The sequence below is a fragment of the Symphalangus syndactylus genome, chromosome 3 (genome assembly GCF_028878055.3).
Source record: "Symphalangus syndactylus isolate Jambi chromosome 3, NHGRI_mSymSyn1-v2.1_pri, whole genome shotgun sequence".
In the NCBI taxonomy this organism is placed as follows: domain Eukaryota; kingdom Metazoa; phylum Chordata; class Mammalia; order Primates; family Hylobatidae; genus Symphalangus; species Symphalangus syndactylus.
This window is the reverse complement of record NC_072425.2, coordinates 137331128-137353218: the sequence shown is the minus strand read 5'-3', so window position 1 is coordinate 137353218 and position 22091 is coordinate 137331128. Positions and strand designations below refer to the sequence as shown.

At 48.3% G+C, this 22091-nt stretch overlaps 1 protein-coding gene and 1 long non-coding RNA gene across 5 annotated transcripts in view; one reads left to right on the top strand and one right to left on the bottom strand.

Annotated features, from left to right (window-relative positions):
• The window catches only part of POU2F3 (POU class 2 homeobox 3), an 84138-nt gene that overhangs the window by 50027 nt on the left and 12020 nt on the right, over positions 1-22091 (bottom strand). The window contains exon 1 of one of the 4 annotated variants that reach the window (XM_063636628.1): positions 863-910. The exons of the other annotated variants lie outside the window; for them this stretch is intronic. The gene's annotated coding sequence lies outside the window, so the exon portion shown is untranslated. Of the gene's footprint in view, positions 1-862; positions 911-22091 lie in introns of those variants that run through there. 4 annotated transcript variants of the gene reach the window in all.
• LOC129479785 (uncharacterized) lies at positions 3546-21080 on the top strand. The gene is made up of 8 exons (XR_008656784.1): positions 3546-3611; positions 4037-4151; positions 8117-8147; positions 12434-13414; positions 14451-14603; positions 15250-15312; positions 15770-15840; positions 20437-21080. It is a non-coding gene; the product is annotated as an uncharacterized lncRNA (long non-coding RNA).

Genomic DNA, 22091 nt, shown 5'->3' with positions numbered 1-22091 from the left:
ATGCCTGGGCTTCCCCCTCAGATGGCAGCTGCTACATCCCTCCAGGGACCAAGGGACCAAGAAGAGACCAGCATGGATCCCAAAGGACTCCCTAGGACAGAAGTCATGCTACTAGCCCAGCCCTCCAGGAGAGATGACACCTAAAGTATGTCAGCTAGACAGCTGTCTTTCTTGTTTTTTCTCACCCTCAACTTTTACCATAAATGTTGGGCTGAAAAAGTAAATATGTGCTTAATAGAAATGTCTTTCGGTGGCTGGGCATGGTGGCTCATGCCTGTAATCCCAGCACTTTGGAAAGCCGAGGCAGGAGGATCTCTTGAGCTCAGGAGTTTGAGCCAGGCTGAGCAACACAGTGAGACCCCATTGCTACTAAAAATACAAAAATATTAGCCAGGCATAATGGCACATGCCTGTAGTCCCAGCTACTCAGGGGGTGGAGGCAGGAGGATCGCTTGAGCCCAGGAAGCAGAGACTGCAGCGAGCCCTGATTGTGCCACTGCACTCCAGCCTGGGCAACAGAATGAGACCCTATCTCAAAATAAATAAATAAATACATACATAAGAGGAAGAAAAGCAAAGCTTTTTGGTTCAGAAAAAGTCTAAAGTAGTGGAAAAATCACCCTACCGAGAAGTCATAATTAATATTTTTGTATATTTTATGATATTTTTTATAATTGTTTCTCTTCATGGATATATACCCCTCTGTATAGACTTTTATCCCACTTTTTCCAGTGAGCATCATAAATATTTCTCCTATGCTATTAAGGAACATCATAAATGCTTCTATGCTTATAAATATCATTTTTAATGGTTACATAATATTACATTATACGGATATACTATGATTTGCTTAAACATATACCTATTGTTAGCAGAATCGTTTTCACTCTTTGCTATAATAAAACTTCCTATTCACATAGCTCTCCAGGACTGGAGCTGCCGCACAACCTTCCTTTGGGTCTCCTGTATTATTGGTTCTATAACAGCAAGGAAAATAATTATTTATTAAATACGGTACACTCAGAGCCCAGCACTGTGCAGCATATGCATATATATTAATATGCATATACTATATATATATAGTATATGCATATATATATTTCTTGAGAGCTGGACAGTGACACCCACTTTTTTTGTCCTCAGTGGCCAAAAAATGACCACAGTTCCTAACATGGATAAGAGGCTCAAGAAACACCTGAGAGATGAATGAATGGGGTCTAAGAGAATTCCCTGGAGCTTTAACCCCTTTTCCTCAGCTGTGTCCTAAACATAATATGCATATATAACATGTGTATATATATATATATATCGTAGGAGCTCAAAATACATTGGTTGAATGAATGAGTAAACAAATTCAAAACTCTCAAAATAGCTTTGGAATAAAGTCAGATTCCTTGGCACAACATGGAATTCCCGACATGTCCTGTCTCCTGTCTACCTTTTCTGCTCTTATGCCACTCACAATCCTACCTTACTTTTTCTGCCAGGTACCCTGAGATCCAGCCACACAAAGCACTCACTTGCGTCCTAACACACACGCTCACGTTACCATGCCTCCGTGCACTGCTCCCTTGCATGGAGTTAGTCCCTCTCCCCTCTGGAATCCGGGAGGCCTCTCTGCTGGTTGCGTGGCACTCATTGTGTCACTCCCTCTTTGTATGTTTCCCTCTTCTGCTAGTCTATGAATTCCTTGAGAGCTGGACAGTGACACCCATTTTTTTTTGTCCTCAGTGCCCACAAAATGACCACAGTTCCTAACATGGATAAGAGGCTCAAGAAACACCTGAGAGATGAATGAATGAATGAGGTCTAAGAGAATTCCCTGGAGCTTTAACCCCTTTTCCTCAGCTGTGTCCTAAACAACCATGGGCAAGTGCAGCCCTTTCCTGTGTGGTCATGAGGTCATGACGCATCTCTGAGGGCAGGTGGGCTGGCAAGGTGGCAGCAGAGGATGAAGAGCAGATGGGGTCCCGAGAAAGAGGAAGAAGTGAGACGCAAAATGATCTCTGAGCAAAGCCTGGTTTTGAGATCAGCTATGATGAGATACAAGATCTGCTAGGGGAGCTGGGAGCAGTGGCTCAAGCCTGTAATCCCAGGTGGGTGGATCATTTGAGGTCAAGAGTTTGAGACCAGCCTGGCCAATATGGTGAAACCCCGCCTCTACTAAAAATACAAAAATTAGCTAGGCGTGGTTGTGGGCACCTGTAGTCCCAGCTACTCGGGAGGCTGAGGCAGGAGAATCTCTTGAACCCGGGAGGCGGAGGTTGCAGTGAGCCGAGATCGCGTGACTGCACTCCAGCCTGGGTAACAGAGTGAAACTCTGTCTAAAAAAAAAAAAGAGAGATCTGCTAAGGGAGCTAAAGACAGGAAGGACCCACAGCCACAATAGTTGCGTTGAAAGGGATAGATGAAGGTAAAATTGCTTTTCTCCTAAAAAAAAAAATCCCTTTGTGACATTGTGATGTTGTAACACTGGGTTAATAAGGAGTAATGTTCAAAGACTTGACAAAAGAACACATTCATTAATTCAACAAGTATTTACTAAGCACAGTCTATGTGCAAGGCGCTGTTCCAGGCACTGGGGATACAATATTGGAGAAGAAGGAAGTCACTGGCCTCATGGAGTTTCTTTTCTAGTTAAGAAGACATAAGAAAGAACTAAGCAAACAAAAATGCTCTGTACTTTCATTTACAGATAATTACTGTGGAGAACAAGAAGGCACCGTAAGGCGGTAGAGAGTATCTGAGGCTGATCAGAAACAGGATAACCTGGGAGGGCCACTCAAGGGAGGTGACATTTTCTCTGAACAAAGTGAGGACCCAGTCTTTCGAAGGCCTGAGGAAAGATCATTTCAGATGGAAAGACTGGGTCCTCAGGCAAGAACAGGCTTGCACGCCAAGGGACAATAATGAGGTCAGTATGGCTGGAGAGAGTAGTGATGGAGAGTTGGCATGGGATCTGCTGGCTGGGTCCTGATGAAGACTGCAATTTTCAATCCAAGGAAGATAGGTCAATCTGAGGGTTCCGAGCAGAGGAGTAACATGATCTGACTTAAGCCTTTACACCTTCAGGGGTAAGAGAGGAGGAAGGGAGACCAACTGGGAGGCTGCTGCAATGGCCCAAGTGGGAGGGCAGTGGGCTGGACAGGATGGTGGCAGTGGATGCAGTGAGCAGGGCCAGGATGTACTTAAATGGACAGCTGACAAGGCTGACTGATGCAGGGATGTGGAGGGCAGGGGAAAGAAAGGAATCAAGGATGATTGCTAGGGTTTGGGCTTCCTCCATGAAGGTGTGGTGGTGCCACTCACTGCGATGGGGTGACCTGGGGAAGAACTCAAGAGTTATGCTTTGGACATGCAAGGTTTGAGATGCCAATGAGGTATCCCAGAAGAGGTGGGGAAATGAGTTTGACTCAGGAGAAGTGTTCGGCCAGGAGGTATCAATTGGGTAGCCCTCAGCTTATGGGTGGTAGCTAAAGCCGCAGGACCCAGTGAGGTCACAAAGGAACTAAGCCTAGATGAGGAAGAAAAAAGGGCCAAGGGTGGATGATGAGGAGGTGCCAGCAAAAGAGACTGAGAAAGAGTGGGCAGTCAAATGGAAGAAAGACCGGGTAAGTGTGCTGCCCTGGAGGGTAAGAGGAGAGGGGCTTTCAAGAAAGGAGACAATATGCATTTGAATGAGACCTAGAAAGTACGAAAAATAGCATTGTATAACAGTTTGACTTGGAGAGCATCATCGGGTTTGTGGACAATTAAAAAATGTGTTCACTTTTGATTTCTGTGAATGCCATTATGATGTTGTTTGTGAGACCCATAACATGAAAAAGGCATATAAGCACAATTCAGAGATTAATTTGAAAATGACCAACACAATCAACCATTTCTGTTGCCTGGAAGTTTTGCTGTGGCCCCCTTCTCAAGAGGCATCTCACCCTGAGGATGCACCGGCTCCACTTGGAGCCTGATGATGGAGTTTCCCCTTCTCATAAAATTCATTCTTATCTGCAGCGGTATCTCTCATTTTCCTTGTTCCCAGGCACAGTGAAGGGCAGGATTAGAGTGCAAGGGCCAGCCACGGCCTCCCGGGAGACCGGCCCCTTAGCGCTCCAGGAGGGCAGAGAGTAGCACATGGCTCAGCCTTCGGCACTCAGGTAAGACAGCTCTTGGGAGGCAAGGCCTCCCTCATATCTCCAAGCCCATGTGTCTAGGCCGAGACATAGGGACGTAGTCTAATGGAGGTATTAGGTTCATATCTGGTGATGCTGTTGATTCTCCCTCCAGATCTGGCTGAAGAGGAACCACCACAGCCCTCATTTTACTGCCATGCTTGTTCCTGCTTTCCTTCCGTGGTCAGTGGACTTGTTTCACGGAGCAGCTCTCCCCACCCAGCCTACAGGAAGGCATGGAAAGTGGTACCTGGGAACTGCAGACTGTGATTTAGCTCATGGGGGCTCTGCTGTGGCCTCAATGCTCCAGATTAAGGCAACTGGCCAGTCATTCCTAGAATGCTTAAATTTATTCATCTTTGAAACAGTACTGAAGGTACTCCTCTTTCCCAGAGAAAGGAAGAGATGCAATGATTATATTGTGTTAAATACTGGTCCACGATCACCAGAAACTTTTCTACTCCTGTAAGATGCTGTGTGGAGGAGGAGCAGGGTATACTTAGAAAGAGTCCTGGACTGGAAGTCAGGGGACTGGGGTTCGAGCCTGAGCTCCATCGCCACCAAGCTATGTGAATTTGGTCAAAGCAGGGACTTCCTGATATCTCAGTGGTAAAATAAGGTCATGATTCTTGTTTCATTCCTTTCCCAGGAATACAGTGAGAATTGAGTGAGATAAGCTGATGGCTAGGCTTTTAAACTGCAGAGCTGGGGTCCAGAGACCCTAGACCACTCCCTCAAAAGGTGGAGCCTGATCTTGTGTTGGGGACTTTGCATGTGCTGTTCCCTCTGAAAGGCCCTTCTCTCCTCCTCTTCTACCTAGAAAATACTCACTCTTCAAGACTCAACTTAAATGTCATTCTCCAAGAAGCTTATCCAAAGCAAAACAAGGATTTCCTCCTCTGTGTTTCTGCATCATTCATTCATTCATTGACATGGTCTCACTCTGTTTTCCAGGCTGGAGTGCAGTGGTGCAATCTCAGCTTACTGCAACCTCTGCCTCCTGGGCTCAAGCAATCCTCCTACCTCAGCCTCCAGAGTAGCTGGGACTACAGGCATGTGCCACCATGCTCAGCTAATTTTTTTTTGTTTGTTTGGTTGTTTGTTTTTGTGGATATGAGGTCTTATTATGTTACCTAGGCTGGTGTTGAACTCTGGGCCTCAAGCCTCAGCCTCCCAAAGTTCTGGGATTATAAGCATGAGCCACTGCGCTCAGCTCTTATCCCTTATAGCACATACCATGTTTTTTAGAGTCAGGGGCTTATGTGTCTGTTTCCCTCATGAGATTGTAAGGTCCCAGAGGCCAGGGTTATTGTATCTTGCTCATCTTTGTGCCCCCAGCGTCTAAAACAATAGGTACTGAAGGATCATGTTTAACAGATCCGAATCACTGGGAAACTGAGACATAAACTAACCTCCTATTCAGACCTAAGAAACCACAGGCATCCCCATCCACAGAAACCTGAACACATTCTATTTCCAAGCCCTGGCTCCATCTTTGGAAGATGGCTGCCACTGCAGAAAAACCAGAACAGGACAGAACACATATGGCCAGCAGCATTATTTTCCGAGTCCAACACCAAAGTCCAACCTCGGAGGGGAAAACACCTTCCTGAGGCCACACATAGCCTCAGAGAACCTGAACCAGGACAGCAGCTCAGATTTCTTAACTACCAAACTCACACAGTTTTTCTGATAACTCCAATGCATTGAGTGACTCTGAAAAAAATTGAGTATGGTTTTAGACCTTAATCAACAGCTTAGGCTAATAAAGAAGAGAGATGCGGATCAAATCTGGAAGTGATTCAAAGCAGAGAGCAGAAAGCAATACATAAAAGTAGGCCACAGAATCAGGAATAGAAAATATTTGGTAGGCTCTAACAGGAGACCCAAACCAACAAGATAAAACGTAACAGGAATAAATACAAAGTCCCATATTTAGGCTAAAAAAATCAACTATATAAAATCAAAGATAGGGGAGGTGGAACTGTATGCTTAGAAATGGTTAAGATGGTAGGCTGGGTGCGGTGGCTCATGCCTATAATCCCAGCACTTTGGGAGGCCAAGGCAGGCGGATCACGAGGTCAGGAGTTTGAGACCAGCCTGACCAACATGGTGAAACCCTGTCTCTACTAAAAACACAAAAATTAGCCAGGTGTGGTGGCACATGCCTGTAATCTCAGCTACTCAGGATGCTGAGGCAGGAGAATTGCTTGAACCTAGGAGGCAGAGGTTGCAGTGAACCAAGATTGTGCCACTGCACTGTAGCCTGGGCAACAGAGCGAGACTCCATCTGAAAAAATAAATAAATAAATAAATAAGAAAAGAAATGGTGAAGACGGTAAATTTTATGTTATGCATTTTTTACCATGATAGAAAAATGTAAAAAAGTCAACCAAAAGTTTTATTAGGGAATTCTATTTTGACAAATAATGTAAACTGGAAATCCGCTTTTCTACTTCATATTGGATAGTCAGCTAAAGTAGCCCAATTGCACAAAGATATGCTCCACTTTTAAGACCATCTGCTACAAGGTGGAACCTGATGAAGACTGCTTTCAGCAATACCAACAACCAACCTCAAACTGGAACCAAGAATAGAAATAATCACAGCTGATACATAAGGCGATTAAAAATTCGTGTGCATATTTTAAGATACTTTACCATCAAAATTGCCGTGAGAATTAAATGAGGGATTCGTTTTGTTTTGTGTGATAATGATATTGTGCTTAAGAAGGAAAGGATCTTCATGTTTTAGAGATGCATATTCCCTTATTTAGGACTGAAATGTTATAATGTCTGTAATTTAAAAGAAAATATTCCAGTAATGAGAATGGCAAGAATTTGATGGTTGCTGAGAAGGGGTGATGAGTGCATGGGGGCTCATTGTATTAGTCTCTCCTTTTGTGTTTGTTTAAAAATGTCCAGAATAAAACGATATTGAAAATAAATGTATAAATAAAATACTTCAGAAAAATAGATGAAGCAAATATGGCGAAATGTTCATTATTAAATCCAGATGATGGATATGTGGCTGTTCATTGAAGTTTCTTTTCCTTTTTCTGTATGTCTGAAATTTTTCAAAATAAAAGTTGAAAAGGTTCATTGAGGGAACATTTGAAAGCACCTGGCCCTGTGCCTGGTGCAGTCAGTGCTGAAATAAATGTCAGTGGACTTTTCCTTCCTCCCCATATACTGGCTGGGAGTGAAGCAGACTTAGCCTGCAGCTCCAAAGAGCAGAACAATGGTAGAAGCTGTGAGGAAGCAGGCCCCCTCTCAGCATAAGGAAGAACTCTGTAAAAAGTGTACCTGTCCCACAGTGAAACCTTCAGAGTCACAGAGCTCCCCATCCTCAGGAACATTCAAGTGCAGGCTGCTTATTTCAGGGCTGTTACAGAAGTGATGTTTGAATTGATGAGTGAATTTGATAGCGTCAAAGGGGATCTCAAGTGACCTCCCAAATTCCCTCCATCTGTTAAAGTCTTAGGATTCAATGCATTTGATTGAAACGTACCAGGACTTTATCTTCCCCTCCCAGAATCTTGTCACTGTCTACAGCATCTGCAAAGAGAGGCACAGGGAAGACCAAAGAACTCTCTTCACCATTTCCCTGGGTCCTGTTGGTTCTGCATACAAATAAAGGATTAAGTACACAGAAGGGAGGGGTGGGGCAGAAAGGGCTCACAAAGTAGGTGCCAGAATTCCCTATCTGGAGGTCTTGGGAGCAAATGGATGAGATCTGTGCCAAGCAGGAAGGGCCAACAGCTGGGATCTCTCCAGGCCTCTTTTGGTTCTCATGGACCCCTGGGAATCTCTAGGCCAGGAGGCCTCAATGGCAAAAAAGTGGGAGAGGGCATATGCCCAGGAACCCTGGCTCATAAGGCTGGGAGGGAATGCAGGAGATCATCCAGGCCTTTGGGAAGATGTGGTTTTATTATTCACCTCACTTTACAGGTGAGGAAACTGAGCCTGAGCCTGAACAAGGGTAAGTGATTGCACAAAGTGAAAGAGCTTTTAAAGCATGCAGGTATGTGGGGAATGATCCTCAGGGGGAGGCAAGAAAAAAAAAAAAAAAGCCATGTCTCCAACCCCAATGCACTGTGTTCTTCCCACTCTGGCAAGACTCCATTCTTGGAATCTTTTCTTTTTTTTGAGACAGTGTCTCACTCTGTCATCCAGGCTGGAGTACAGTGGTGCAATCATGGCTCACTGCAGCCTTGACCTCCCAGGCTCAAGCAATCCTTCCACCTCAGCCTTCCCAGTAGCTAGGACCACAGGTGTGCTACCACAACTGACTAACTTAAAAAAAAAATTGTAAAGACAGGATCTCACTATGTTGTCCAAGCTAATCTGGAACTCCTGAGCTCAAGCAATCCTCCTGCCTCGGCATCCCAAAGTGCTGGGATTACAGGCAGGAGTCACCGTGTGAGGTTCTGGCATCTCAAACTCAGAGAATGTCTGAGGACTCATTGAAGACCCAGCTTAACCCCCCAACGCCAGCATATCCCTGCTCCCACACAGTGCCCAGGACTGTGCATCTCCACCAAACAGCTCCCAGTGAGAAGCTAAGCTGCAGTTGGAGGGATTGGGGTTAAACATGAGAACATCTAGGTCCACAGAATTTGAATTAAGTGATCAAGAGGGTAAAAGGCACACTAAAATTCTGGGGAGCCCCAGGATTCCAATACAATCTCGTTAGGCCAAGACGGCCATAATACCCAGTGAAGTGCTGCCGAGGAAAGTCCAAGGATCCTAATGGAGGAGGTGCCCAGTGTCAAAAGCAGCCTCCACCTCCACCTCTCCTCCCCGTGGCATCCGTGGACACCGTGGACACCGATCAACAGTGACCTGAGCTCCCTGGCCAAGCCCCTAACACCAGGAGCTGGGTGTGGGGCCCCTAGGAGGGTCCTGCTTTCCCACCTCCGAGATGAGCCAACAGCCCAGGCTAGAAGGCTGATTTGCATAGCTTTGGCAGCCCTGGGATGTGAGTTTGCCTGGGGAGCAATTCTCTGGGCGAGGGAGGTGGAAGCCCGGGAACTGTTCAAGCAGGATTTTTCACTTCTGCCTGGTAAACAATGCAGAGAACATTCGGCAATGGGGCCGAGCCTCTCCCATCTCTGGTTCTCTTCTCACCAGCTCTGCTTTCCAGTATAACCCAGTAAGACTTCTAGTGACACTACAGGACCACTTGGCACCTTGCTGGCACTTCCTGGGAGAGCAACCATTAAGCTGCTGGGACCTTGGAAGCGCTCCTGAGCAGCCAGCCACTAGAACAAATGGAGAAGCTTCCAGCGTGGTCATTTAAACCAGCCCACAACAAGTTTTTTCCAGGATGCCCCCAGACATTATGCCTACCTTTTTTGGTACTTGAGATTCATCTAAGGAACTGGAAAGTGTGGCCTAATGGTCAGAGTTCTGCCCAGAAAACGCACAGTAAACTGGGTTCTAGGGTCACTTTGGAGGCTGTTTCATGCTCAACTTTGGCAAGTGGCTTAATCTCCATAGCCTTCAATTTCCTCTAAACATTATATTAAAACAAAAAGTTGCCATCTCCATTCCTGCCACCTCCTTCTTAGGAGTGAAGAAATATGCAGGAGGAGCCTGAAAGCAATCCTTGGAGCCTCCAGAAGAATAGGACCCAGGAGGCCCTGTGAGGGACTGTGGGAAGAGCACTGGTTTAGGAGTTGGGAGGTCTGAGTCTTATTTCTCCACTAGCTGAGAGTCGTGGGTCAAGCCAGGGTGTGGATAGCAAATGCAAAGACGCCACGTGTGTGCAAGCCATGCCCAGGGCAGACATCACTAATGGATCTTGGCTTCCCCTTTTTCTTCCCTAAACTCAGGGCTCACCAACCACTAGAGATGACCAGAATTAGTGCTCCTGAAGACACTCACTTGCTACTCCAAGACTGGGTGATCTGTCAGGTTCTCTCTACCCCTGACAGTCTGTGGATTGGGGAGTTTTCATGGTTTAAAGCTCATACCTCTCTACCCAGAGAAGAGTCAACATGACCAACCTCAGGGCTTCCTTGTGACGTGGACTGTAGGGCATCCTTATGACTTTCCTTCACATACACAGTCATGAAATCAAACCCTGAAGCCTGCTCTCCAGGCCGGTCCCACAGATACCAGGAGGCTAGGGCCATGCCACAGGGGACAGAGGAGCTCTGATGCACCCGCCTTTGCTACAGAGGAGCCCTGCTGCACCCACCTTTGCTACAGAGGAGCCCAGCATCCCCACAGCTTCCCACTGCAATTTTTCATGTCATTTTTTGAGAAAGGGAAGGTTCCACAGCAAGGTCTCCTTGTTCATTAGGAAATACAACCCACATTTCTTCTCGGTCTGAGATGGGGCCCTCTCGGCTTCCCATGCAACAGGAGATCCCTGCCTCAACCCCATCCCCTGTTGGCCACACACTGATGCTGCAGTCATGGAGCCAGGGGCAACAGTGGCAGCATGGTCAGGGCTAAGCAGAAGGAGCATCCTGAGCAGATGGCACCAGGTTTCAGAAAAAAGTGTCCAGGCACTCAGGCCACTGCTGCAAGGAGCGGGGCCAGAAGATCCAAGTTCCCCATCAAAACCTTGACTCATAGTCCCCTGGCCTTGGAAAAATAGTAAAAGTCCAACTTCAAAGGAAGTTAAATAAGAGCTCTGTTCTAGTTGCACCCAAAAACACATCTCAGAGAAATGCCCCACCCAGACGCTATTTTTCTATCAGAGCTTTTTTATGCTAGAGAGGAACCAGAGACTCCTTGTTCTGGACCCATCATTTACAGGTAAGGAAACTGAGTCCCAGAAAGGACAAGCCATGTGCCAAAGGTCATGCGACCAGCAAATGGCAACGCAGGGACAAAATCTCTGAGCTCCGACGCCCAGACTTGACTATGTTCACGACAGCCAATGGAGTTCTTTAAACATTGATTCCAGAGCAGCACCTCTCCAGCCTTACCCTAGCCTTGCCAGAGGAAGGGGCTCAGAGAGGTTTAAGGTTAGTAAGAGTCCAGGGGGCTCTTTCCTAGTCCTTTCCCCCAGGCTGAGGAAAGTGGGGGTGAGAAGGGGTAGAGAGCGAAAGAGCAGGGGGAGCTCCAGAGGTGCAAGATTCAGCTAGGCGCTGGCTCTCACGTGGGCACAAAGATGTGCTCAGTGCAGCTCACAGGGGTGTGTGTGGAGTGAGAAAGCTTATACCTAGAGATGCTATCTCACATTTGTAAAACAACTCACACTTTTGAAAACTGCTATAGATAGACTCTCATTTCATTCATTCCTCACAATGCACCTTACGCATAAGGAAACTGAGGCTGGAAGAGGTTATGTAACTTGCCCAAGGTCATTTGCTCCAGAGCTGGAGAGAAAGAACTCAGAGCTCCAAGTTCTGGCTGCAAGGTCCATGTACTCGCCACCAAAATGCATGGTTCATTTGCACCAAAATGCCTGGTTCAAATGCAGTTGTTCCTTCATTTTGCAGTACACTTCCATGTCCATTTCTTATTTGATCCTCACACTGCCTGTGAGGTCTGCAGGGCCAGAATTACAGAAATCCTGTGTTACCACTGAGTAAAGTGAGGCTCAGAGGGGTCAGGGCTTGTCAGAGAGTAGAGATACTGTGTCCTTTCCATGACACGGTGTGATGCTGTCAGGGTCACACTCTCCCCTCCTCTCTGGAGCGGTGTCCCCAGGGCTGGAGTGCAGGGGAAAGGTGCACTCAGAGGCCCTGAGAACAGAGCAAAAACCCTTGTGGAGGAGCCGGTGAGAGGCTAGAGCCACGGGACCCCAGGCCAGGGTCACAGAGAGCCCCTGAAAGTGAGAATCAAAGGGTATGGTGACCCCGAGATGTGGCAGGAGCAGGTCACCTGGTGCTGGGCCACTTCTGAGGGAAGGGTGGCAGGCAGAGGGGAAGCTATGTCCAAGGAAAGAACAAAATAGCAGAAAGGAACAAAACAAAAGCAAAGGATGGAGGACCTGTTTCTGGGGCAGGGAAATGGTCCTAAGGAAACATGGGTCTTGAACTCCCGCTGTGACCTTGGGAAAATCATCCCCCTTCTCTGACCCCAGTCTCCTCCCCTATAAAATAGGAAAATAGGGCAAGATCAGAGAATTTTCAAACATTTTGGCAGCAGAACACTGTTTTCAAATAATAAGGATTAATTAGTAGCTGACATTTATTCAGGATTTACTACGCACCAAGCTTTGTAGTAAACATTTTATACACATGACAGTATTTAATCCTCACAACTACCCTATGAGTGGGTGTTCTTATTATCCCCATTTTACAGATGAGGAAACTTGAGGCTCAGAATGGTTAATTACCTCGCCTAAGGTTACTGATTAATAAATCACTGAGTAGAGACTCAAACCCACATCTGTCTACCAGTAAAGGCTGTCCATACTACACCATATTATCTCCAAAAGAAACCTCATATGAAGTTGCTGCAGAAACTCAATGGGGAAAAAGGACTTTTAGGTCTTCTGGAACTATAACATCTAGTCTCAGTGAATCTGCCCCATCTCTTAGCATGGGTCCTGGGAGGAGGAGGTGCTTCCACCAGCTCCCTCCCCCTCTTCCTGCCATGTTCCTACTTCCTAAGAAGCAAAGACAAACTTGAGTTAGGATCAACACGAGGAGCCCACAGTGGGTTAATGTGACAGATGCATCTCCCCAGGTGGCAGAGTGGGCTTCTTGCGGGGTGACAGTCACTGAAGCATGCTTCCAACTCGAGAGTCCTGGACGTGTGTGGACACGATAGTGTGCTGACCACGAGTGAATTTATAGGCAAGCCTTCCTGGGAAACAGGCCATATTTCTAACTGAGGCTCCCTGGAGTGGCTGGTGGTCACAGCACCCACCATGTGGACACTTTGTCCTGCGGATACTAATAATAGCAAATAGAATTATCATCTGGCAGGCACTCTTCTAAGTGCTTTACTAATGTTGAGTCGTGTAATCCTCACAGCAGCACTGTGAGGTAGGGACTATCATTACCCCTGTTTTATAAAGGAAGAAACTGAGCAGATAGCCTTTAAGTAACTACCCCAAAGTCAGAGCAGCGGAGCCCTTCTCAACACATTAGAGACACTTAGGGGCACAGCAATTCACACTGCTCAAAGAGCCTTACAAATACTAACCGATGTGTGAAAAAGATTAGAGTGTGTTCACAGACCCCAGCACCTCAGAGCTGGAAGTTGTTTTAGAGACCCTCAGATTCAGACCCTTCATCTTATGCACAAACTCCAGCCAAAAGAGGGACGGTAACTCAGGTGAGGTCGCAGGTTTGTGATAAAGATGAGTCCAGAATCCATTTGTCCTCACACCTCCTCTGCCAAACAAGAAAGTGCAAGGATTATTCCCCAGTCTTGCTGAGGGACAACCTGAGATGATCAGTCCAAGGTCACCAGAGGGAGGAAGGCATGAACCCAGCCCCAGAACTCACTCAGTCATCCTTCCCATCAACTCAGATGTCCTCAGGACACCCAGGGGCTAAATGGAGCCCAGGTGCAGGAAGGGACGGAGACCCAGCCGGCTTTCCTGTGAGGCAGAAGTTACAACACCCAGCCCAGCGCAGACTCCTCCAACCACCCCCAGCTCTCCAGGGGCCCATGGAGATGGGGTGGGAAGGGAGCCAGTCAAGTACACACCTCCCTTTGATAACTTGGAGCCCTGGAGCCGACATTTGCCAGCAGGCTTAACCCCTTTTGTCCACACTTCCCTCCTCAAGAAAACCTTAATCATCCTCATTTGAATTTCAAATGACCTCTCCCCCTCCCCACCCCAACAGGCTTTGAGGCAGGGATATGGAAATTCACCCTGCAGTATGGAAATCATCGCCCTATGCAAATTGGGCGCCGAGACCCCATCGTCATAGCAACCACCCAGTTTCCTCTCCTTTCCGCACCTCTCTGGGCTCCTTGGCTTCGATTTTTCGTTCCTTTTTCCAGCCCAAGCAGCTGAAGGGAAGGCAAGCCCCCTACTGGGGCAGGTGGAGTGTCCCCAGCTGAGGTGCCCAGTGGGGTCCAGATATGCCAGGCTACCTGCCCACACCTCTCGTACAAACCTGGACTGGGCACACCCAGGCAAAGCCAACCGCTGGTTTTTCTGGCTGGGCTAAGCCAAGGGTGGGCTAGGCTGTGGTGGGGAAGACCGGGAGTCTCGGGGAGACCATGAGGCCCCCAGAGGTGGCAGGCAGGACAGGAGACACATGGGGGGCTTTGGTGGTGCCAGTGGTAGGAGATGAAAGGCAGTGCGTGGAAGCTGTATGTAAAATGCCATGCAAATGAACACCTATTATTTTTTGAGTCAACAACAGCACTGATGCTTTTGGGAGATGCCTGCAGCTGTTTCCCATGCTCCTGGCTTGGCACAAAGGCCTGCCCTCCCTGAGTCTCCCAGGGATCTGCTGTAACCCCAGAAGCGCCCACCAGCAAGCTCACCAGTCCAGGGAGAGCCCAGGTGGGCAGTTTGAACTCTTGGTGTCTGAAGCCCATAGGAATGAAACCCAGCCACTTATGAGGACTCTGGTCACACATCCTGCTCTGTCCTGCCAGACCCCCAGGCTCCAATGTGGGAGAACCCCAGAAGCCCCTGCTGGGGTGACCTCATGCCGCTTTCCTTTTCAGTACTCTCAGCTTGACTCTGGCCCTCTTCCTCCAAACCAAAGCCTATGAGGAGTGGGGATGAGAGGAAGGGCTCCTGCTTTTCCCCCTTCCACTTCTTCACCTCCTAGACAGTCCTAGGAGTGGGTCATCCTGCGCAAGCCCTTCCAGGGGGAGTGGTCTCCACAGACCCATAACAAACGCTGGCCGCAAACTCCAACTTGTCATCTCCTCTGCCCCTCCTGTAGTTTCACAAACTTCCTCAAGGACCCAATTCTGCCTTGAAAGAACAACCTCAACCAGAAAAGAGACTGCCTCTAGGTGCACCCCCACTCTGGGGTCTGAAGTGTATGTCTGCTTGTCTATGCAGGTGCTTGGGGGCTGGGTTGGGACAGACTGTAGCTGCATGTCAGTTGCCTGGGTTCTGGCTGCTCCTCAAGACCCTAAGACTTGTCCTAATTTGGTTGCTCATTTCTTTCTAAATTCTTTTTCCATGTTTTCAGCACTTTTCCACACTCAGGTGTTCATTGCCCTAATCGTTTCTGGGGGAGGAAGGTGAACCCAAGGTACATAAAGGATTTACTCCCAGCTTGGGGCTGGCGGAGTCTGCAATTTTGGGTGCCCCAGTGAAGGGCTGAGGCTCAGAAAGCTGCAGTGGCCTGAGTCTCTGGATGCTGCTCAGTCTTCCAGTCTGCAGGGTAGGTGGGTATCATGCCACCCCAGTCAGCAAAGCACAGACTGGGACCTCCCTCTCCTGCTGGGTCCCCCATCATCATCCCCCAACATCTCCAGGGAGGGAGTGAGAGGAATGGTAAGGAGGTCATAAGAAGATGCACCCAGGGTAAGGTGGAGCCATTGCTCACGGAGGCCACAGGAAAGAGACTTTCTAATACATAACGCAAACTCCACTAAGGTAGTGCACCACAAGGCATGAGCCACCGCGCCCAGGCAGCTACCATTGTCTTATGTCCTCTGTCCCTGGTTCTCCACGTTGACTCCCAGTCTTCCTACCACCATCTTCAGGTAGAAAGTCCCCGGAAAGACCAAAGCTGGTCTGTGCACTATGGAGTTCCAGGACCAGCTATGGACAAACAGTGAGTATCAGAACTTAGAAATGTTGGCTGGGTGCGGTGGCTCACACCTGTAACCCTAGCACTTCGGGAGGCTGAGGTGGGCAGATCACCTGAGGTCAGGGTTCGAGACCAGCCTGGCCAACATGGCGAAACTCTGTCTCCACTAAAAATACAAAAATTAGCCAGGCATGGTGGCACGTGCCTGTAGTCCCAGCTACATGGGAGGATGAGGCAGGAGAATCGCTTGAACCCGGGAGGTGGAGGTTGCAGCGAGCCAAGATTGTGCCACTGCACTCCAGCCTGGGTGACAGAGTGAGACTCCATCTCAAAAAAAAAAAAAAAAAAAAAAAAAAATTAGAAATGTTAATAGCACATCCAAGCACTCCATCAGTGGGCCCTCCAGCTGAATTGGGTGTGAGCCATTTAGGTGCTCTTGAATACGCATGGTAAGTGCAAGCTGCACGCTGTCAGTCTGGGTACATGTCTGTGACAGGCTGGAAATATAAACACTGGTCCTCCTCCCAGACTGTTTGAGAAGCAGTGCTCTAAGGAATGACCACTCATAAACTCAGGGAACTCTGGGTGGTAAAAGATGGCTCATGGATGCCTCCCGCACCAGGCTCCCCCTCCTTTTTCCCCTCTTACGTTGAACAGAAAAGGAGTCCAAGTTCTACTGGGGGCTGCAAAGGTGGCAACTGGGGTCGAGGGGTGACCATTTCCTTAAGGAGATCTCCAAGAGGAAGAGGGAATGGTGTCGGGCAGGACCAGCCAACTCCTCATGGCTCATCTGAACCATACAATCCTGCCCCCTCTGCTTACCCTAGTCCTGGGTGTTGGTGTGGGAATCTATGGATGAGAAAGTATGTGTAGTTGTAAGTCATGGAACAGATGTGAGCTGCTGCTGTGGCTGTTTTATTTGATAAGGTTCTCTGAGTGCTGGAGGCAGAGAAGCAACTCCTGGCACCGCAGGCTGTTCTGCTATCTCTGGCACATGGAGCCACAGTCTGAAGGCTGAGTGGTGAATCAGTACCTACTAATTTCCCTGTCACAGAAAGCAGAAACAAGGTGGGGTGGGAGCCACTCTGAGAAGGGCAGAACAAGTCTGGGTGCGGAGGCTCATGTCTGTAATCCCAGTACTTTGGGAGGCCGATGCAGGCGGATCACTTGAGGTCAGGAGTTTAAGACCAGCCTGGCCAACACGGTGAAACCCTGTCTCTACTGAAAATATAAAAATTAGCTGGGCGTGGTGGTGGGTGCCTGTAATTCCAGCTACTGAGAAGGTTGAGGCAGGAGAATCGCTTAAACCCGGGAGGCGGAGGTTGCGGTGAGCTAAGTTCGTGCCATTTCACTCTAGCCTGGGCAACAAAGCAAGACTCCATCTCAAAAAAAAAAAAAAAAAAAAAAGGGGGGGGCAGAACAAGAGGTAATGGGCTTATGCAGCAGCATGAGGGTGTTAGGTGAGAGATAAGAAAGGACTTCCAGGCACTGAGGATGGCATCCTGTAGGAATAGGCAGCCAAGGCCAGGCACAGTGGCTCACGCCTGTAATCCCAGCACTCTGAGGAGGGTGGATCATGAGGTCAAGGGTTCAAGACCAGCCTGGCCAACATAATGAAACCCTGTCTCTACTAAAAATACAAAAAATTAGCTGGGCGTGGTGGCGTGTGCCTGTAGTCCCAGCTACTCGGGAGGCTGAGGCAGGAGAATTGCTTGAACTGGGAGGCAGAGGTTGCAGTGAGCTGAGATCATGCCACTGTACTCCAGCCTGGGCGACAGCGCAAGACTTTGTCAAAAAAAAAAAAAAAAGGCAGCCAAGAGAAAACGTAGGGTTGGTTTTTCTTAGAGATATAAAATAGACAAAAAATAAGTCTCTAAGAAAGCAGCTTCTCCCATTTTCCAGGGATGGGTTTGAAACGTCTCCAAAAGAAGAGAGAGACATGGACAAGATGTCCCCTCAGGAATTCATAGCAGGAATATCAGGACCCCCTCAATGTCTGCGGGGGGGCTACAGTTTCATTCCTCTCTTCCAGAGAGATGAGGGATGGAGCCAGTACAGACTGAGGTGCAGATCCTAGAGGCTACCTAGCCCACCGCTTCATTTTATTCCTGCACTACCCTTCTCCTTCTATTATGATGAGGAAATTCAAGTCCTAGGCACAAGTGTATGCAGGACTTAATGATGGACTGTGAAAACTGTACACCATCATACAAATACAGTTCAGACTTGCTCTGTCATTTAATCACAAAAAGGGAGGGAGAGTGTGTGTGCGTGCATGTGTGCGTGCGTGCATGTGTGCGTGCACACACATGCTCACACATGTGCCTCATCTAGAGATGGTTGTCAGCCAGGCATGGTGGCTCACACATGTAATCTCAGAACTTTGGGAGGCCATGGTGGGAGGATTGCTTCAGACCAGGAGTTCAAGACCAGCTTGGGCAACATAGCAAGATCCTGGCTCTACAAAGAGATATTTTAAAGAAATTAGCCAGGCATAATGGTGCACACCTGTAGTCCCAGTTACTCCAGAGGCTGAGACAGGAGGATCACTTGAGCATAGGAGTTCAAGGTTGTGGGGAGCTATGATCACCCTACCACACTCTAGCGTAGGTGACAGAGTGAGACCCTGTGTTTTTTTGTTTTGTTTTGTTTTGTTTTGAGACAGAGTTTTGCTCTGTCACCCAGGCTGGAGTGCAGTGGCGCGATCTCGGCTCACTGCAACCTCTGCCTCCCGGGTTCAAGCAATTCTCCTGCCTCAGCCCCCTGAGTAGCTGGGATTACAGGTGCCCACCACCACGCCCAGCCAATTTTTTGTATTTTTAGTAGAGATGGGGTTTCACCATCTTGGCCAGGCTGATCTTTAAATCCTGACCTCGTGATCCACCTGCCTCGGCCTCCCAAAGTGCTGGGATTACAGATGTGAGCCACTGCGCCTGGCCGAGACCCTGTCTTGCAAGAATAAAATAAATAAAAATGGTTGTTAAGTACTTCCTAGATTTCTCCTGTCCTCTCTGCCATTTTAAGAATAGTTTTATTAATTATTCGGACTGAAAAATCACACTCACCCCTAAAAGTCTTCTGCCTATTCCTTCCTGGAACCTCATCTCTCAGTTGCCATTTTCAGCTTGTTTTCTTGGGGAGGCGGCAGGGTCTCATTCTTTCTTTGGGACCTTATGAGAATCACTAACCTCCTGCGCCTCAGTTGTGCCTCTCTCTAAAATCATGTCCGTGCCTTCTGAAAGCCATGCTGAAAATCCCCAGGGTTAGGTGGGGAGACTTTCTGCTAAAGGTCCCCAAACAGCTGACTCGCCTCTGAGGTCCTTCTGCAGGGTAGGGCTGATGTTAGTTATTCCTCCTCACAGACAGGACAGTGGAGGCCAGGGAGGAAGGGCAACAGGAAGGGCTGACAAAGCCCAGTCCTCTCCCTCATCTCTAGCTTCCCCCCTTTTCCCCTGGGCTTCCCGCCTGGAGTCCTTCCTTCACAGATCTCTAAGCAGAGCAAAGGTGCCAAGGCACTTGCTCTACAGTCATCTGGGCTTGAAGCCCCACCCCCTGCCCCTGGCCCTACCCCTGCCAAATGACAACTGAGCCTAAGGGATATGGGGTGGGGAGTGGGGGAGGAAACTGTGGCTTCTTGGACTAGATTAGTGAGGGACTTGGCTCCCCTCCGGCCCCGCTGTGTCATCCTCCATAATTTTGCTACCATTGTCTTTTTTTTTTTGAGACCAACTCTCACTCTGTCGCCCAGGTTGGAGTGCAGCGGCGCCATCTCGGCTCACTGCAACCTCCGCCTCCTGGGTTCAAGCGATTCTCCTGCCTCAGCCCCCTGAGTAGCTGGGATTACAGGTGCCCAACACCATGCCCTGCTAGTTTGTGTATTTTTAGTAGAGATGGGGTTTCACCATGTTGTCCAGGTTGGTCTTGAACTCCTGACCTCAAGTGATTCGCCTGCCTTGGCCTCCCAAAGTGCTGGGATTACGGGCATGAGCCACCGCGCCCAGACAGCTACCATTGTCTTATGTCCTCTGTCCCTGGTTCTCTACTTTGACTCCCAGTCTTCCTACCACCAACTTTAGGTAGAAAGTCACTAGAAAGACTCAGGCTTAGTTCTGTCATTCTCTAGGTATGGGAGCTTGGGAAAAGTAGATAAGGTTCTTTCTCATCACCAGCCTCCATTTCTCCATCTGTGAAGTGGGCTAATAATACCTACTCTCGGCCGGGTGCGGTGGCTCACGCCTGTAATCCCAGCACTTTGGGAGGCCGAGGCGGGCAGATCACGAGGTCAGGAGATCGAGACCATCCTGGCTAACACAGTGAAACCCCGTCTCTACTAAAAATACAAAAAATTAGCCGGGCGAGGTGGCGGGCGCCTGTAGTCCCAGCTACTGGGGAGGCTGAGGCAGGAGAATGGCGTGAACCCCAGGGGGCAGAGCCTGCAGTGAGCCAAGATCGCGCCACTGCACTCCAGCCTGGGCGACAGTGAGACTCTGTCTCAAAAAAAAAAAAAAAAAAAATAATAATAATAATAATAATACCTACTCTCATAGAGTTGTTGTAAAGTCCCAATGCATGAAGTATTTGAGAACACCCTCACAGATATATGTTGTCACTGTTATCCAGGCAGCCATGAATTCCTGCGCTAGAAGGACAACTCCTTGAGGACAGGATGCTCTTCACCTGAGCCCAGGATCTGCCACCAAGTCATCCTCCAAAGATGTTGGTTATACAACTACAAGCTAAGTCAAAGAGGATCGGAGCCCAAACAGAAGACAGCTGTAGGGGTCAGAGGAGAAAAGACTGAAAGAGAAGCTGGAAAGAAAGGAATGAGGAGAAAACCAGGAAAAAGGATGGAGAGAGAGAGCTCAGAGCTGAGGAAACCTGCACAAAAATGTAAGATCTGGAAACAGATGGAAAGAATTGTGAAAAGCAGAACTGGGCACACATCCTTTAAAATTCAGCCCTTAGAGATTACCTAGTCCAAACCCCGCCTCTATGGGGAGGAAAATAAAGGTCCATGTGGGGAAATGCTTGCCAAGATAATATGCAGGGAGTTAATGGCAGACCCAGGGTAAGAATCTGATAGAGTCAGACAAGACCAAGTTTGATTTCTGGCTATAAGCTGTGTGATACTGGGCAAGTTAGTTTCTCACTCTGAGCTGCGGTTTCCTCATCAAGGAAGATAGGGTTAATCGTGTCTCTATCTCATAGCCTTGTTGTAAGAATTAAATGAGATGCTGTAAATAAAGTTGCCTACATGTGCCTGCAGTGGGAGGAGGCTCTGTGAATGTTACGATCTCTCCCTCCTTCCTCCTGACCCTCTGTTCTTTCCTCCCTTGTGACTGAGGCAATGATGTGACCAGCATGGTCAAAAGTCACAGGGTTAGCCACATCTGCACTTGGGGGTTGTCAGTTACAGACATGGGGGCTTTTGAAATATGGGTAAGGCTATATTCTCATCAACCACCTAATTGAGAACAGAAAAAAATTGTTGTCAGCCTCAAGAGTGGAGAAAAGTCCCAGCGTGGTGGCTCATGCCTATAGTCCCAGCTACCTGGGAGGCGGAGGCAGGAGAATCCCTTGAGCCAGGAGTTTGAGGCTGCAGTGGCCATGACCGTACCACTGCACTCCAGCCTGGGCAACACCGGGAGAACATGTCTCAAAAAAAAGAAGTGGAGGAAAAGTAACAACAGATAAGGAAGCAATAGGTAGGAAGGACAGAAAAGCTGATAGTTCAGAAATCTAGAAAGAGGAAAGAGTACCGAACAGGGGCTCTGAGCTTTGGCTGGTCCCTTGTGCTGCTGCAAAGGCATTCTGAGCTCGTGGGCAGCTTATTCTTCATCTATGCCTCAGCTTCCTCACAGGCCAAAGAAAGGAAAATATGTGTCCCCGGCCAGGTCTCCACCAGCCGGGAGGTCTGCGTCCGGCCCTCAGAATGCTCCCCTGGGCATTCCTGACCAGTGCAGATGGGGAAATTTACCTCCCTTTCCCAGTTCCTACCCCCAGTACCCCTTGGGGATTTCACGCAGCACAGGGGGTGCTTTCAGGGAGCTGGGGCTTTCTAAGTCACCTTTGTTTATAGTTCCTTTAAAACCCAGAGACAAACCACCCCTTAATTCATGCACTGCTGAGAAGGTGAATCTGCCTTTTAAAATCCAAAGGAAGCCATTAAACCAAGTTGGTAACCATTGTGACTCATAATAAGCTTTCTTCTGTAAAAAAAAAAAATGAGTCAGAACGACTTTCCAGGAAGTTTGGTTACTTTAATTAGCCACCTC